A 13,659-nucleotide genomic window follows, 5' to 3' on the forward strand; every position below is an offset into this window, starting at 1 on the left:
GTGCCCAGCCGCCCAGTCGCGGGTCCACTCACCCGCTGCCGCCGTCGCCGCCGCCGCCATCCGGAAGCCCCACTTCGCCCCCTGGGCTCAACCCAGAGCGACTACTCGTGGTGGCTTAGGATCCTCGGCCTCCTTCCTCCTCCGGTTGGTTGCTCCTCCTTCCACTGGTTGGTTCTCGATCTCCCTCCTCGCCGCTGCCGCCGCCGTCGTCACCGCCGCCGCCGACTTCTCCGTCGTCGTCTTCAAGCCAAGTCATCAAGCCGCGGGCATGCCACGTACTTTCCGATCTTGGCCAAAAGGCCGAGAAGCGATGCCCACAAAGGCGCGGACCGACGCGCGGGCGTTCCGCTGGCGCACGATGGCGCAGGCCGACTCCTCTGGAGCCCGGGACCCGCGCAGCTGCCGGCCTGCCTGCAGCCAGAGGCCTGCCGCCGGACTCCGCTCCCCCTCTCTCTTGCTTGCTTGCTTGCCTGCCTGCCTGCCTGCCTGCCTTCCTGCCAGTCCCGGGTGGGGGCCCTGCTCTTTGATCTTCTGTCAACGGCCCGACAACGACCGCAGCCGCAGGGGGCGCCAGCCGCCCGGCCTCCTTAGCTTGGGCCCCTCCCACTGGCAGCAGCTGTGCCCAACCGTCTGCAAGCGAAAGCCGAGCGCCAGCACCTGCGGGCAGAGGCAAGGGGCAGCTCTCTCTCGGGAGGGAGGGAAAGGGACGCACGCCTGCCTGCCGAAAAAAAAGAAAGAAATGGTGGATATACTACGTTTTTTGGAGGGAAAACGCACGGGAGCCGAAAAGGGGGCCGGCCTGCTTGCCCAGAGAGTCGAGGCGCGAGAAAGCGCACAGAGGGAGCGAGAGAGAGACGGACACACAGATGGACGAGAGACGAGACCCGAGAAGAAGGAGCTCCAGTCCACCTCGCTTGCTTGCTACGTCTGTCTTTTCACCGCTGAGAGAAGGTGGTGCACCGCTCCCGGAGGCGCTGCAATACCGGGCTGATGCGTGGAGAGGACGGAGCAAGCTCCTGATCCAGCTCCCTGTTCCAAAAATCCGTTTAATATGTGGTCCCCCGATGGGGGACGTATCAGATATTAAACTGATAAGAAAAGATTTTTTTTTCTTATAAAATATACTTTATTCCAAAAAAAAAAAACACATCTCAAAAGGAAAACATCTCACACAGTAACACTCCACAAATTCAAACAACGGCGGAACGGCAGTGATTGTCCGTTATCAATCCATGCAAGGGTGGGCGGATTTGTGTTAATTTGAGTGTCCCTCCAAACCCTACCACTTGCTGTAACCCATTAATCCCTGTACAGGGTCCATAGGCCTTTCCAGCGCTCCTTTGCCGTGGGGAAACCCCATTTAGCAACGTCGCGCTTCATCCTCCTCCTGAGGTCCGCCAGGATCCTCTCCTCCAGCTCCCTCGCTCCCCACTCGATGTTGTGCCGGATGAGATTGTTCCTCGCGTCCCACAGGCCTTTCTTTGTGAGGGACAGCAGCAGCCACAACAGGAACTGTGTCCCCCTGTCCAGTCCGGTAGGCGCCAGCCCCAGCAGAATGTACTGGTAGCTGAGCACCGCATTCGTTTCCAGGAATTGCATTATGTTGTCCATTCTGCCCCCCACCGCCTTGGCGAAGGGGCAGCTCCAGAAAACGTGCTTCTGAGTCTCCTCGACGAAACACGTGTCCCGGGGGCAATGCGGATTCCTGGAAATCGAGTGTCTGTAGAGGACCTCTCTGGTGGCTAGTCTCTTGTGAACAGCCATCCAGTTGAGGTCCTTCAGTTCGTTGTCCAGTTCTTTCGGCTGCGTTCTTTCCCAGACTTGTCTGGGAACTCGCAGCCTTTCGTTGGCGACCAGGTGCCCCCTCACCTCTTTGTACAGAGCTCTGTGGTTGGTGCAGAGCTCTGGCTGTCTCGTGGCCTCGTACCTCCTGCTCCTCTTGACTGCGTGGGTGTAGAACTCCGGTCGCCTCTCTGCCTTGGGCCCAGTGTTTGACCACTGGACCAAGTGCCTCATCGGGATGGAGAGCCACAGCCTGACAAAGTACTGGTACTTGTGGCCGATGGGCTCCCGCAGCGCCCGGCAGAGGTTGCAGAAGAAGATGCAGTCGAGTTTCAGGGGGAAATGTGGGACATCTCGACCCCCTTCCTCGACCGGCTGACACATCCGGTTTCTCATGATGGACTCGTACCTGCAGCCCCAGACGAAGCCGAAGATCATCCCTTGCAGCGCCCGTCTGAGTCTGGCCGGCAGCGGGTACACCACCGCCAGGTAAACCAAAGCCGGCAGGACGTCTGCTTTCAACACCATCACTTTCCCTGTGTAGGACAGCGACCGTGTTTTCCACAGACCCAGCTTCGCGTTCACCTTGGCGATCCTCTCAGTCCAGTTGTTGGTCTCGTTGTCCTGGCTCTGGAAGGAAACCCCCAGTATCCTGAGGGGCTCCGTGCAGAGCTCGAGACCCTCCGGCGCCGTCTTCCTGTGCTTCCAGGGCCCGAAGAACTTCAATTTGCTCTATCGGCGGTTGGGCTTCGACCCCGAGGCTCTGGAGTATTGCTCCATGACCTGCAGGGCCCTCCTCAACCCCCTGTCCGACCTCAGGAACAGCGTCGTGTCGTCGGCGTACTGGGAGATCTTCAGGGTTTCCCCCGCGCCTCCCGGTATCTCCAGGCCGTCGATGACGGGGTCCCGTCTCACCGCCTCTGCTAAGGGCTCTGTGAAGAGAACATAGAGAAAGGGTGAAAGGGGGCAGCCATGTCGTACTCCGGATTCCTGGGGAATGAAATCCCCCAGGTTTCCGTTCACGTTCACTCTGCTGCCCACGTCAGAGTACAGAATCTGAATCCAGCGGCTGAAACTCTCTCAGAAACCGAAGCTTTCCAGCACCCTGAACAGATAGCTGTGGTTCACTCTGTCAAAGGCTTTCTCCTGGTCCAGGCTGACCACCATCATGGGCACGTTCCGGTCCTCAGCCCAGGCGATGGCGTCTCTGGTCAGCTGGAGGTTCCAGCTGACGGATCGCCCTCCACCCCACACGTCTGGTCGCTGTGGATGATGTGGGGGAGGGTGGTTCTCAGTCTGCCGGTCAGGAGCTTGGACAGGATCTTTACGTCCACGCAGAGCATCGTGATCGGCCTCCAGTTTTTGAGGTCGGCGGCGTCTCCTCCCTTGAAGAGCAGGGAGATGACGCCCTCCCTCATGGTGTCTCCAAGTTTCCCCCGGCGGAAGATCTCCTGCGCCACTTCCACCAGATCTGCCGCCAGGGTGTCCCAGAAGCAGGTGTAGAATTCCTTGGGGAGTCCGTCCGGCCCCGGCACCTTGCCATTCTCCATGGACAAGAGCGCCGCCTTCAGCTCCTCGGCCGTGATCGGACCCTCCAAGTCCTCCCTAACCTCCTCCGGTACTCGTGCCTTCAGCCCCTCCAGAAAAGCATCGCCTGCCTCCACCTCCGTCTGCTTTTCTGAAAAGAGCTCCGTGTAGAAAGCGGTGGCCGCCTCTACTTTGTCGCTCTCGTCCAGCACTTCCTCTCCATCTCCCCGTCTCAGGCTGTGGATCACCCTCTTTTTCTGGGCTCCCCGGACCTGGTTGAAGAAATAGGAGGAACAAGTTTCATTATTTTCATAATGCTCCCTCTGTGCCTTGACGAGGAAAGCCTTAGCTTTCTCCGTGTGCAGTCTGCGGAGCCTCTCCTTCAGGTCCCGTGCCCGGGCTGAATTGAAGGCTCCTCCCCGGTTAGCCGAGCTGTACTCCTCCTCAAGTTGCCTCTGGAGTCGTGCAGCTTCCTTCCTCTCCCTGGCCGCCTTCCGTCTGCAGTACGTCTGCGCCAGGGTTCGGGTCCTGTCCTTCACCGACTCCCACCATTCCACCACGGAGCTGTAGCCGTCTCTTAGGTCTCCCCAGCTCGCGTAGTCTTTCCGGAACAGTGCCCTGAAGTAGTCTTCCTCCAGTATCTCCCGGTTCAGCTTCCAGTACCCACGACCGAATGCCGGCAGGCTGGTGTTAGTCACCACCGTCAAGCGCTCGTGGTCGGAATACCACGCCGGGGACACCGTCGCCGACTCCAGGGAGCAGGTCGTGTGCAGGAAGATGTAGTCCCGGCGGCTGCACACTCCCCGGGAGTTTTTCCAGGTCGTTCCGGAGTCGTTAGGGCGGCACCGTCTGAAGCCGTCTACTAGGGAGAACTGCTTGAGTAGCGACTCCAGCTCTGCCGAGCTAGCGCCGCTACTCTTCTCCCGGTCGACGTTGAAGTCCCCGCCGAGCACCACCTGTCTGTTAGTGGTGCAGCAGCTGGCCAGGTCAGCAAACACTTCCTTCCGGATAGAGGGTTCCGTCGGAACATAGACGTTAATCGCTCTCAACTTCTGCCCCCTCCAGTCGATGTCTGCGACCAGGATCCGGCCCTGCACCACCGAGAAGGAGGAAACCAGCGTCATCTCTGGGTTTCCGAGGAGGATTCCCACTCCGGAATAGTGGACCCCTCCTACGCTCCATCATGATTCTCCCTTCGTCCATTCCCTGGTGAATGTCAGCTTGTCGCTTTCATCCTTCAGGTGGACCTCCTGTAAGAAACAAACTGAGAAAGACTTTGAGGCCAGATCATGAAAGACTCCCCGTCTTTTCACTGGGTCTCTCGGCCCTCTCACGTAAGTTGTTAAGAAGGTTAGTTTCACAGTCATGGTTAAACTAGTGAAAATTAAACCTCCTCTCTGTACTTACAGCAGAAACTTGGGAATCTACATCTGGGCACTCTTTAGCCTAGATGTAACTCCTCTCATTCGGGTCCTGGCTCCCTCCAGGTTTCGCTGGGGACTGAAAAGTAAACATGCTGGACAGGTCCAGCCCTACCATCAGTCCGGGCTCCAGGACGGCTTCAAAATAATCCTCGTCGTCCTCGAGGATACTCTCCGCCACCGCTTCGGGGAGGCTCCTTTCTTCCCTCTCTCGGGGGGTTTCGGGGGCCTCCAGTTTCTCCTGGGCCTCGGGGAAAAGGTTCCGACTTCCTGTGATGCCACTTCCTGTTGTCCCTGGGCCTCGGGAGAGGGGGTTACCTCTTCCTGGGCTGCCTCCTCCTTTTGTCAGTGGGACTCCGTTTCCTGGACCTCGGGGGGGAGGGTTTCCATTTCCTGGAGCGCCTCCTCCGGTTGTTCCTGGGCCTGGAGGGAAGAAAGTTCCGTTTCCTCTAGGACGAGGAAACGGTTTTCCCTTACCACTCTCTTTTTCTGTCCTTCCGAAGGTGGGTCCGCCCTGGGTCTCTTCTCCCGCTTGCGCTTTCCCTTTTTGCTGGGAGTTATCCAGGGCTCTTCCTCCGGTCGGCCATCTTGTCCCTCTTCCTGGCGGCCATCTTGTGGCACCGATGCGGCTGGGGGTGTGGCCTCGGCAGTTTCGGGTCTCAGCGGGGGAGGTGCGGGTTCTTTGTTCTCAGCCCTCTCCCCTTGTCTGGAGACCGGTTTCTGCCTGCCGGCTTCCACCACCTGCGCAAACGAAGGTTTGCTTACCTTGCATTGGCGAAGGAGGTGTCCCTCGGCGCCGCATCCGTCACACTTTTTGGCTGCCCGGCAGGTTTTTGCCAGGTGCCCATCCTCATTGCAGTTGTGACATCTGACGATGTCACATGTGTTTGTCTTGTGGCCGGACCGTCTGCACTTGCTGCAGAAATCCGGCATCCTGGGGTAGTAGAGGTACCCCCTGTCGGCTCCGATGTTGAAGCGAGCCGGGGGGTGCTGGAAACCGTCGACGCCCTCTGGGTCCTCCTTCAGGAGGACTCGGTACTGGCGTTTGCCGTACCAGACGCCTTCGTCCCTGACCTCCGTCGGTTTTCCCACTACGGTTACATACCTCCCTAGGTACGCTGTTACCCGTTCCGCTGGTACGTAGGGATTGTATGTGCAAACCGTAATGGTCCTCTGGTTCGTCTTCCTCATAGGCTCCGGCCTGAAATCGGAGAAACCAGGGGTCTTACCTTTCTCCCTGATCAGTCTCGTTGCCTTTTCGTACGCCGCGTCCGTGGCCATGTAGGCCTCCATGTATCTCTCTGCCTTGTTGTCCTGGAGGCAGTAGAGATCGCCGGCCACCAACTGCAAGATCCCTCGCAGGAAGGTCATGAAAAAGGCCTTTGCAGTCGGCATCGGCTCCGTCTTCTTTGTCCAGTGGAACCGGATCAAAGTCCTCTTGTCTGCCATCTCTGAGGGAGAAAAAGGGAACAAAAAGGGAAAAAAAGGAGGGAAAGAGAGAGAGCAAAAGGAGCAGCGAGGGAGCCCTGGCCTTTGTCCTTGTGGGCAAAGCCCAGCTAGGTGCAGGCGCAGGAGGAGAGAGAGAGAGGAGAGCGGAAAGTTCTTCCGAGTCTCAGGGAAGAAAGCAAGCACCGCGGGCAGGCCACGTGTACCTGCTCCCAGCCAAGAGGCCAAGGAGGCAGAGAGAGAGCGAGAGAGAGAGGGAGCGGATAGCGCTTCCGAGTCTCAGGGAAGAAAGCAAGCACCGCGGGCAGGCCACGTGTACCTGCTCCCAGCCAAGAGGCCAAGGAGGCAGAGAGAGAGAGCGAGAGAGAGAGGGAGCGGATAGTGCTTCCGAGTCTCGAGGTGGAAAGCAAGCACCGCGGGCAGGCCACGTGTACCTACTCCCAGCCAAGAGGCCAAGGAGGCAGAGAGAGCGAGAGAGAGAGGGAGCGGATAGTGCTTCCGAGTCTCGAGGAAGAAAGCAAGCACCGCGGGCAGGCCACGTGTACCCACTTCCAGCCAAGAGGCCAAGGAGGCGGAGCAAGAGAAAGGGGGAGGGGAGAGGAGAGAGCAGAGAGAGAGAATGTTGCTGCCGGATCCCACCCAGCTCAGCTGCTGCTTGGCCTTAACCCCCTAGGCTCAACCTAGAGCGATACCAGCTCAAGCACTCTTTAGGATCTTCGATCGCCTTCTAGACCTTTGGAAAGACAAGAACTGCGGGCGTGCCACTTGAACTTGATCTTAGCCAAAAGGCTGAGAAGCGATGCCCACAAAGGCGCGGACCGACGCGCGGGCGTTCCGCTGGTGCACGGTGGCGCAGGCTGACTTCTCTGGAGCCCGGGACCCGCGCAGCTGCTGGCCTCCCTGCAGCCAGAGGCCTGCCGCCGGACTCTGCTCCCCCTCTCTCTTGCCTGCCTGCCTGCCTTCGTGCCAGTCCCGGGCGGGGGCCCTACTCTTTGATCTTCTGTCAACGGCCCGACAACGACCGCAGCCGCAGGGGGCGCCAGCCGCCCGGCCTCCTTAGCTTAGGCCCCTCCCACCGGCAGCAGCTGTGCCCAACCGGCTGCAAGCGAAAGCCAAGCGCCAGCACCTGTGGGCAGAGGCAAGGGACAGCTCTCTCTCGGGAGGGAGGGACGGGGACGTGCGCGCACACGCGCACACGCCTGCCTGCCGAAAAAAAAGAAAGAAAAGGTGGATATACTACGTTTTTTGGAAGGAAAACGCCCAGCTGTCGAAAGGGGCCCGCCTGCAGGGACGGGGACACACGCAAGCAAGCCAGCCAGCCAGTCAGCCAGCCAGCCAGCCACGCCTGCCTCCCTGGGAAAGGGCTGAAAAAAGGTTTTTGGAGGGAAAACGCACGGGAGCCGAAGAGGGGGCCGGCCTGCTTGCCCAGAGAGTCGAGGCGCGAGAAAGCGCACAGAGGGAGCACGGGAACGGAGAGGGCGAGAGAGAGACAGACACAGAGACACACAGATGGACGAGAGACGAGACCCGAGAAGAAGGAGCTCCAGTCCACCTCGCTTGCTTGCTTGCTACGTTTGTCTTTTCACCGCTGAGAGAAGGTGGTGCACCGCTCCCGGAGGCGCTGCAATACCGGGCCGATGCGTGGAGAGGACGGTGCAAGCTCCTGATCCAGCTCCCTGTTCCAAAAATCCATTTAATATGTGGTCCCCCGATGGGGGACGTATCAGATATTAAACTGATAAGAACAGATTTTTTTTTTATTAGGAAAAAGTTCAAAGCATATTGTCATAAAAAAAACAGTCCTACACCAACACCCCCCTAATGTCCCGTGCACAAGTCCTTCCACCGCTCCCTTGCGGCATCAAACCCCCACTTCTGAATGTCCCATTGGACCCTCCTGGCCACCTCCTCCTTCACCCTCTTCAAAATCCCAGACGCAGGCTTCTCCACTCCATGCTTCACAAGATCCGTCCGGGCATCCCTCAGGAAAGCCTTGACCAGGCTGATCAGTAGCCACAAATGGAACCTCCGGTTCCTGGCTCGGATGCCAGATATCCCTTTCAGGATGACCGCTTGCGAAATCGGGGAATCGGGGCTTACCTGCGCAAAAAGGGTCCCGCACGATCTCCACACCCTCTGGGCGAAGGCACGCTCCCAGAAAACGTGGCTCACCGTCTCTTCACCTGCACAGCCGTGTCGCGGGCACAAGCTCTGTTTGGAGAGCCCGTGTGCATGCATAATGGCCCTGACTGTCATACGACCCCACACGCAGAGCCAGTTCAAGTCTTTGAGCTTATTGTCCAGCCCCTTTGGCTGGACCCGCTGCCAGATGTTTCTGGACACACCCGGGATTGCCAGCTTTCCCTCTGTCTTCACCGTCGCATACATCGTCCGATGGTTAAAGGACCTTGTTCCCTCTCTTATCTCCGGGTGTGCCCGCAGCCACCGCACCGCGTGGCGGTAGTGCAGCGGGAGCCGCTCTGCTTTAGGGGTCGTGTTGGTCCACACCGTCAGGTGCCGCATGCTGGCCGCCAGCCACAGACTCACAAACCGGCTGCACAGGTGGACCGGGTTGTCGTGCAGGACCGTGCACAGGCTCGCTACAAAGGCGCAGTCCAACTTCGCTGGGAAGTCCAGAATCTCCCTACCCCCTTCGGCAAGGGGCCTGTACATGTCACACCTTTTGACCCGCTCATAGGTGTGACCCCAGACGAAGTTGAAAATGCACCTTACCAGATCTCTCCTCTTCCGGACCGGTAGGGGGTACGCTACCGCCAGGTGGAGAAGCAGAGGCAGGATTTCTATCTTCAGGACCAGCGCCTTCCCAATCCAGGTCAGCGATCTTTGCTGCCAAAGGCCCAGCTTCCGGTTGACTTTCCGGAAGCTGCAGGGTCCAGCTGATCTTACGGCCTGCCACGCCACATGTCTGGTCAGCCTTCACCAAGGTCGGCATCACTGCTCTCAGGCGGCCGCCCAGCACCCTGGCCAAGATCTTATAATCAGTGCACAGGAGCTGAATTGGCCGCCAATTGCCCAGGTCTGCCTTGTCACCTCCCTTATGGATAAGGGAGATGACACCGATCTTCATGGTGGAACCAAGCCCATCACGATCCAGCACCTCGTTAAACACCTGCACCAGAAACGGCTCTAGCTGGTCAAAAAAGGTAAGGTAGAACTCGGTCGGTAGACCATCTATGCCAGGGACAGTGCACTTCTTCATACCCAACAGGGCAGATCTGATTTCTGCCCCTGACACTGCCCCGCCCAATGCAGCGGGGTCGTCTACCGTCGTCTCCACTCCATCCAGGAGCCTGCTCCTGATACCGGCGTCGGTCTCCTTTTCCTCAAACAGGGTGCTGTAATATTCTGTGGCACACTCCAACATCCCGGGTATGGAAGTGGCTACAGACCCATCCGCCCTCCGAACACCTTCAAAGGATCCTCGTTCTTGTTGCCTCCTCACGGCGCCGAAGAAATGGGACGAGCAGCTTTCATCATTCTCCCTCCAAACTCCCCGTAGCCTGAAGAGAAAATCCTTAGCTCCCTGCAGCCACTTACCCCTAAGCAGGGTCTTGATCTGGGCGATCTTCATGCCATTGTAAGCGCCCCATTGGTTCAGCTGAGCATACAGTGCCTCGAGTTCCTCCTGGAGCTTGGCGCACTGGCGTTCCTCCAAGCTTCGGCGGACCCTGCAATACTTCTTTGTCACCACCGAGATGATGCGCTTGCAGGACTCCCACCAGTGCACCGCCGAACTGAAGGCTTCCCTCCTCTCCACACATTCTCTCAGCACTGTAACGACCTTCCTTCGGTATCTCGCCTCTTGCAAGACTTGCCTGTTCAATTTCCAGTAACCAGTCTGGAAACGAGGGTCCTCAACACCAAAGGAAACCGTCAGCATGTGGTGATCTGAGAACCAAGTAGGGGTCACTTGCCTGCTTAGGGTTGTCCAGCTCGCCGAAATAAGGACGTAGTCCAGCTTCCTGAAGGTTCCCCTTCCGTTGTCCCAGGTGTGGTGTGCGACATTCTGGAATCCGTCCCGCAAGCCGAAATCTGCAATCATGGACCGGAAGACGTGGGCACCCTCACCTTGTGAGTCCCCCAGGTCGATGTTGAAATCCCCGCCAATAATCAGCTCCCTGTTCGTATACAGCAGGGGCTCCAGATCTTTAAGGAAGGAGCCCTGCTGCCGCCTGTCCGCCGGGACGTACACGCCAATCAGTCTAGTCCGCACTCCATGCCAGGTCCCATCGACCACTAGCAGGCGCCCGGGGACCACAGAGCTGACCACCTGTGCCGCAAATCCTGGGGAACCACACAAGATGCCCACGCCAGAGGAGTTCACCCCTCCAACGCTCCACCATGAGGGTCCCTTTGTCCACTCCTTCTTGTACGCAATCACATCTTCGCGGTCCTTCAAATGGGTCTCCTGCAAAAAACAAATGTCTACAGATCTTTGGGATAAATGCCGAAAAACTCCTGTTCGTTTTTCCCGGTTTCGCAGACCCCTCACATTAGCCGTAGCCACTGCGAGAGTCATAGCTGCTCCGGGGAACTGTCGCTCTCCATGCCCTCGCTGGAGCTAGAGCCGGACAGATGCTCTGCCCCTGCTGTACTGACCGAACTTTCGGTGTCTGTCTCCTCCACGCAGGCGGCTGACGAGATTGGACTCAGAGCCACCTCCATTTCCGAGACTAGATCGGGCCCGGGATCGGGAATGAATCCTGGGCTGGAAATAAGGCCGGGCCCAGAACCAGGCCCGCGGTCAGGGTTGGGGTCGGGGTCGGGAGGAGGGGGGACGGGATTAGGGTTGGGGTTAAAGCCCTAGTCAGGGTCAGATCGGAGCGAGTAATCGCGGTCCGGGGTGATGACCTGGCACGTTGCCACGGGGCTCCCTTCACCTGAAAGGTTCTGCACAACAGAGAAGGGACCCCGTACCCCAACTCTGTCTCCCTGCCCAGGGGGAAGGGAACCTGCGGTGCCTCCCAGCTCCTGGTCGTCCTGCGTCACCTCTAGAACTGCTCCCTCCTCCATCACCTCCTGCTCTGGCGCCGTCGCCTGGCCTACCTCCGTCTCTGGGACCAGCTCTGCCTCCTCAGAATACTCCCTGGACGTCTTCTTATCGCCTGTCTCCGCCTGTCCCTTGCCCGCCTGCGACCTCTTCCTGTTTTTCTTCATCGTCACCGGCATGTGGAGGATCCCCCCCTCCTCCTCACCTGGCCCTGGATCTGCGGGTGGTCCTGCATCCGCTGCGGCGGGTGTAACTTTTACTGCATCCGCCCAGCTCCGTACATCCCCTTCTCCTACCCGTGATGGCCCTTCCTGTGGGTCGGCGTCGCCCTCCTCTTGTTGCCTCCCCTTCCCCTTCCCCTTCCCTTTCCGTTTCTGCCTTACCACCACCGTCCATTCGGTGTCCTTCTTGGCTTCTCCAGGGGCTCCTCCACCGCCTTCCTGATGTCCTTCCTCGCTGTCCCCCGCCTCACTGCCTTCTGACTCCGTCTCTTCCCCTGCCAGCCCCGCTGGGTCATAGATGGCTCTGGCAAACTCAGCGTTCCTGAGAAGGCAGCTGCGGTACAAGTGGCCAGTGTTGCCACACAAGGAACACTCCTTAACCGGGCAGTTACGTGCCTGATGACCCCGCTTATGGCACTTCCTGCATTCTGTTGCATTGCACTCAGCCTCCCGATGCCCGGACTCCCGACACTTGCGACAAAACGGCGGCTGATTCCCATAAAAGAGGTACCCCCTACCTGGACCAATCGCAAAAGTGGCAGGCGGGTGGGCAAAACCATCTCTGCTTCTATCGTCCGGCCACAACTCGACGTGGTACTGCCTCTTCCCCGTCCAAACCTTATACGGGTCCATGATCACCCGCGGAGGCTCCAACAGGTTGACGTACCAGCGAAGGAAGGTCGTGACATCGCTGTCAGGGACAAAAGGGTCAAACATGTGCAGGATCACTGACCTTTCGTTGTTGCTTTGCAAACCCACGCACTTATAGTTTGCAAGTCTGCCACTTTCCATTGCCTTCGCACTGCGATGTCCTTTTTCCTCCACAAAGGAGAGATCCATATAGCGTTGCGCCCGATTCCCCTGCAAGCACTTAATCTCTGTCACTTCGAGATCCAAGATCCCGAAGAGGATCTCTCCTTCAAAAACGTCCCTCCCCGGCATCTCCCCATCCGCCTTCCAAATGAAGCGGATGGTCTTCCGGATATTGGGACCCTCCTCCGCCTTCCTTGCTGCCCCGGGGTCTGCAGCCATGGTTGCGCAGCTTTTTCGGCTGCCGAAGCAGCCTACTCACCGAACCCGGGGTCCGCAAGATTCCAAACGTCCACTCCAAACAAACGAAATCCAGAAACCGTCGTCCAGGCACAATCCGAGGTCCAAATCCGGCAAATCCAACAGCGCAGTCTCCTCCAAGCGGTGTCCTCTTCGGTCCTCCCTTCACGGTCTCTTGGTGTCCCCCCAGCCGCGGTCAAGCCACGTACTAGGGATCGCAGCCAAAAGGCCGAGAAGCGATGCCCACAAAGGTGCGGACCGACGCGCTGGCGTTCGGCTGGCGCACGGTGGTGCAGGCCGACTCCTCTGGAGCCCGGGACCCACGCAGCTGCCGGCCTCCCTGCAGCCAGAGGCCTGCCGCCGGACTCCGCTCCCCCTCTCTCTTGCCTGCCTGCCTGCCTTCCTGCCAGTCCCGGGCGGGGGCCCTACTCTTTGATCTTCTGTCAACGGCCCGACAACGACCGCAGCCGCAGGGGGCACCAGCCACCCGGCCTCCTTAGCTTAGGCCCCTCCCACCGGCAGCAGCTGTGCCCAACCGGCTGCAAGCGAAAGCCGAGCGCCAGCACCTGCGGGCAGAGGCAAGGGGCAGCTCTCTCTCGGGAGGGAGGGATGGGGACGCACGCGCGCACACGCCTGCCTGCCGAAAAAAAAAGAAAGAAAAGGTGGATATACTACGTTTTTTGGAGGGAAAACGCCCAGCTGTCGAAAGGGGCCCGCAGGGACGGGGACACACGCAAGCAAGCAAGCCACGCCTGCCTCCCTGGGAAAGGGCTGAAAAAACTAAGTTTTTTGGAGGGAAAACGCATGGGAGCCGAAAAGGGGGCCGGCCCGCTTGCCCAGAGAGTCGAGGCGCGAGAAAGCACACAGAGGGAGCACGGGAACGGAGAGGGCGAGAGAGAGACAGACACAGAGACACACAGATGGACGAGAGACGAGACCCGAGAAGAAGGAGCTCCAGTCCACCTTGCTTGCTTGCTTGCTACGTCTGTCTTTTCACCGCTGAGAGAAGGTGGTGCACCGCTCCCGGAGGCGCTGCAATACCGGGCCGATGCGTGGAGAGGACGGAGCAAGCTCCTGATCCAGCTCCCTGTTCCAAAAATCCGTTTAATATGTGGTCCCCCAATGGGGGACGTATCAGATATTAAACTGATAAGAACAGATTTTTTTTTTATTATAAATTTACAAAAACACAAACAGCAAT

The 13,659-nt window shown here is 58.7% G+C and overlaps 2 non-coding genes and 1 pseudogene across 2 annotated transcripts; all 3 read right to left on the minus strand.

Annotated features, from left to right (window-relative positions):
- Window positions 1-949: 949 nt before the first annotated feature.
- On the minus strand, window positions 950-1,123 carry LOC138223491 (U2 spliceosomal RNA; annotated as a pseudogene).
- Window positions 1,124-7,772: 6,649 nt separating this feature from the next.
- LOC138223464 (U2 spliceosomal RNA) lies at window positions 7,773-7,958 on the minus strand. The gene has a single exon (XR_011181892.1). It is a non-coding gene; the product is annotated as a U2 spliceosomal RNA (small nuclear RNA).
- Window positions 7,959-13,465: 5,507 nt separating this feature from the next.
- Window positions 13,466-13,659, minus strand: LOC138223376 (U2 spliceosomal RNA). Its single transcript, XR_011181824.1, has one exon. It is a non-coding gene; the product is annotated as a U2 spliceosomal RNA (small nuclear RNA).

The sequence above is a fragment of the Lepisosteus oculatus genome, chromosome 16, assembly GCF_040954835.1.
Source record: "Lepisosteus oculatus isolate fLepOcu1 chromosome 16, fLepOcu1.hap2, whole genome shotgun sequence".
Lineage (NCBI taxonomy): Eukaryota > Metazoa > Chordata > Actinopteri > Semionotiformes > Lepisosteidae > Lepisosteus > Lepisosteus oculatus.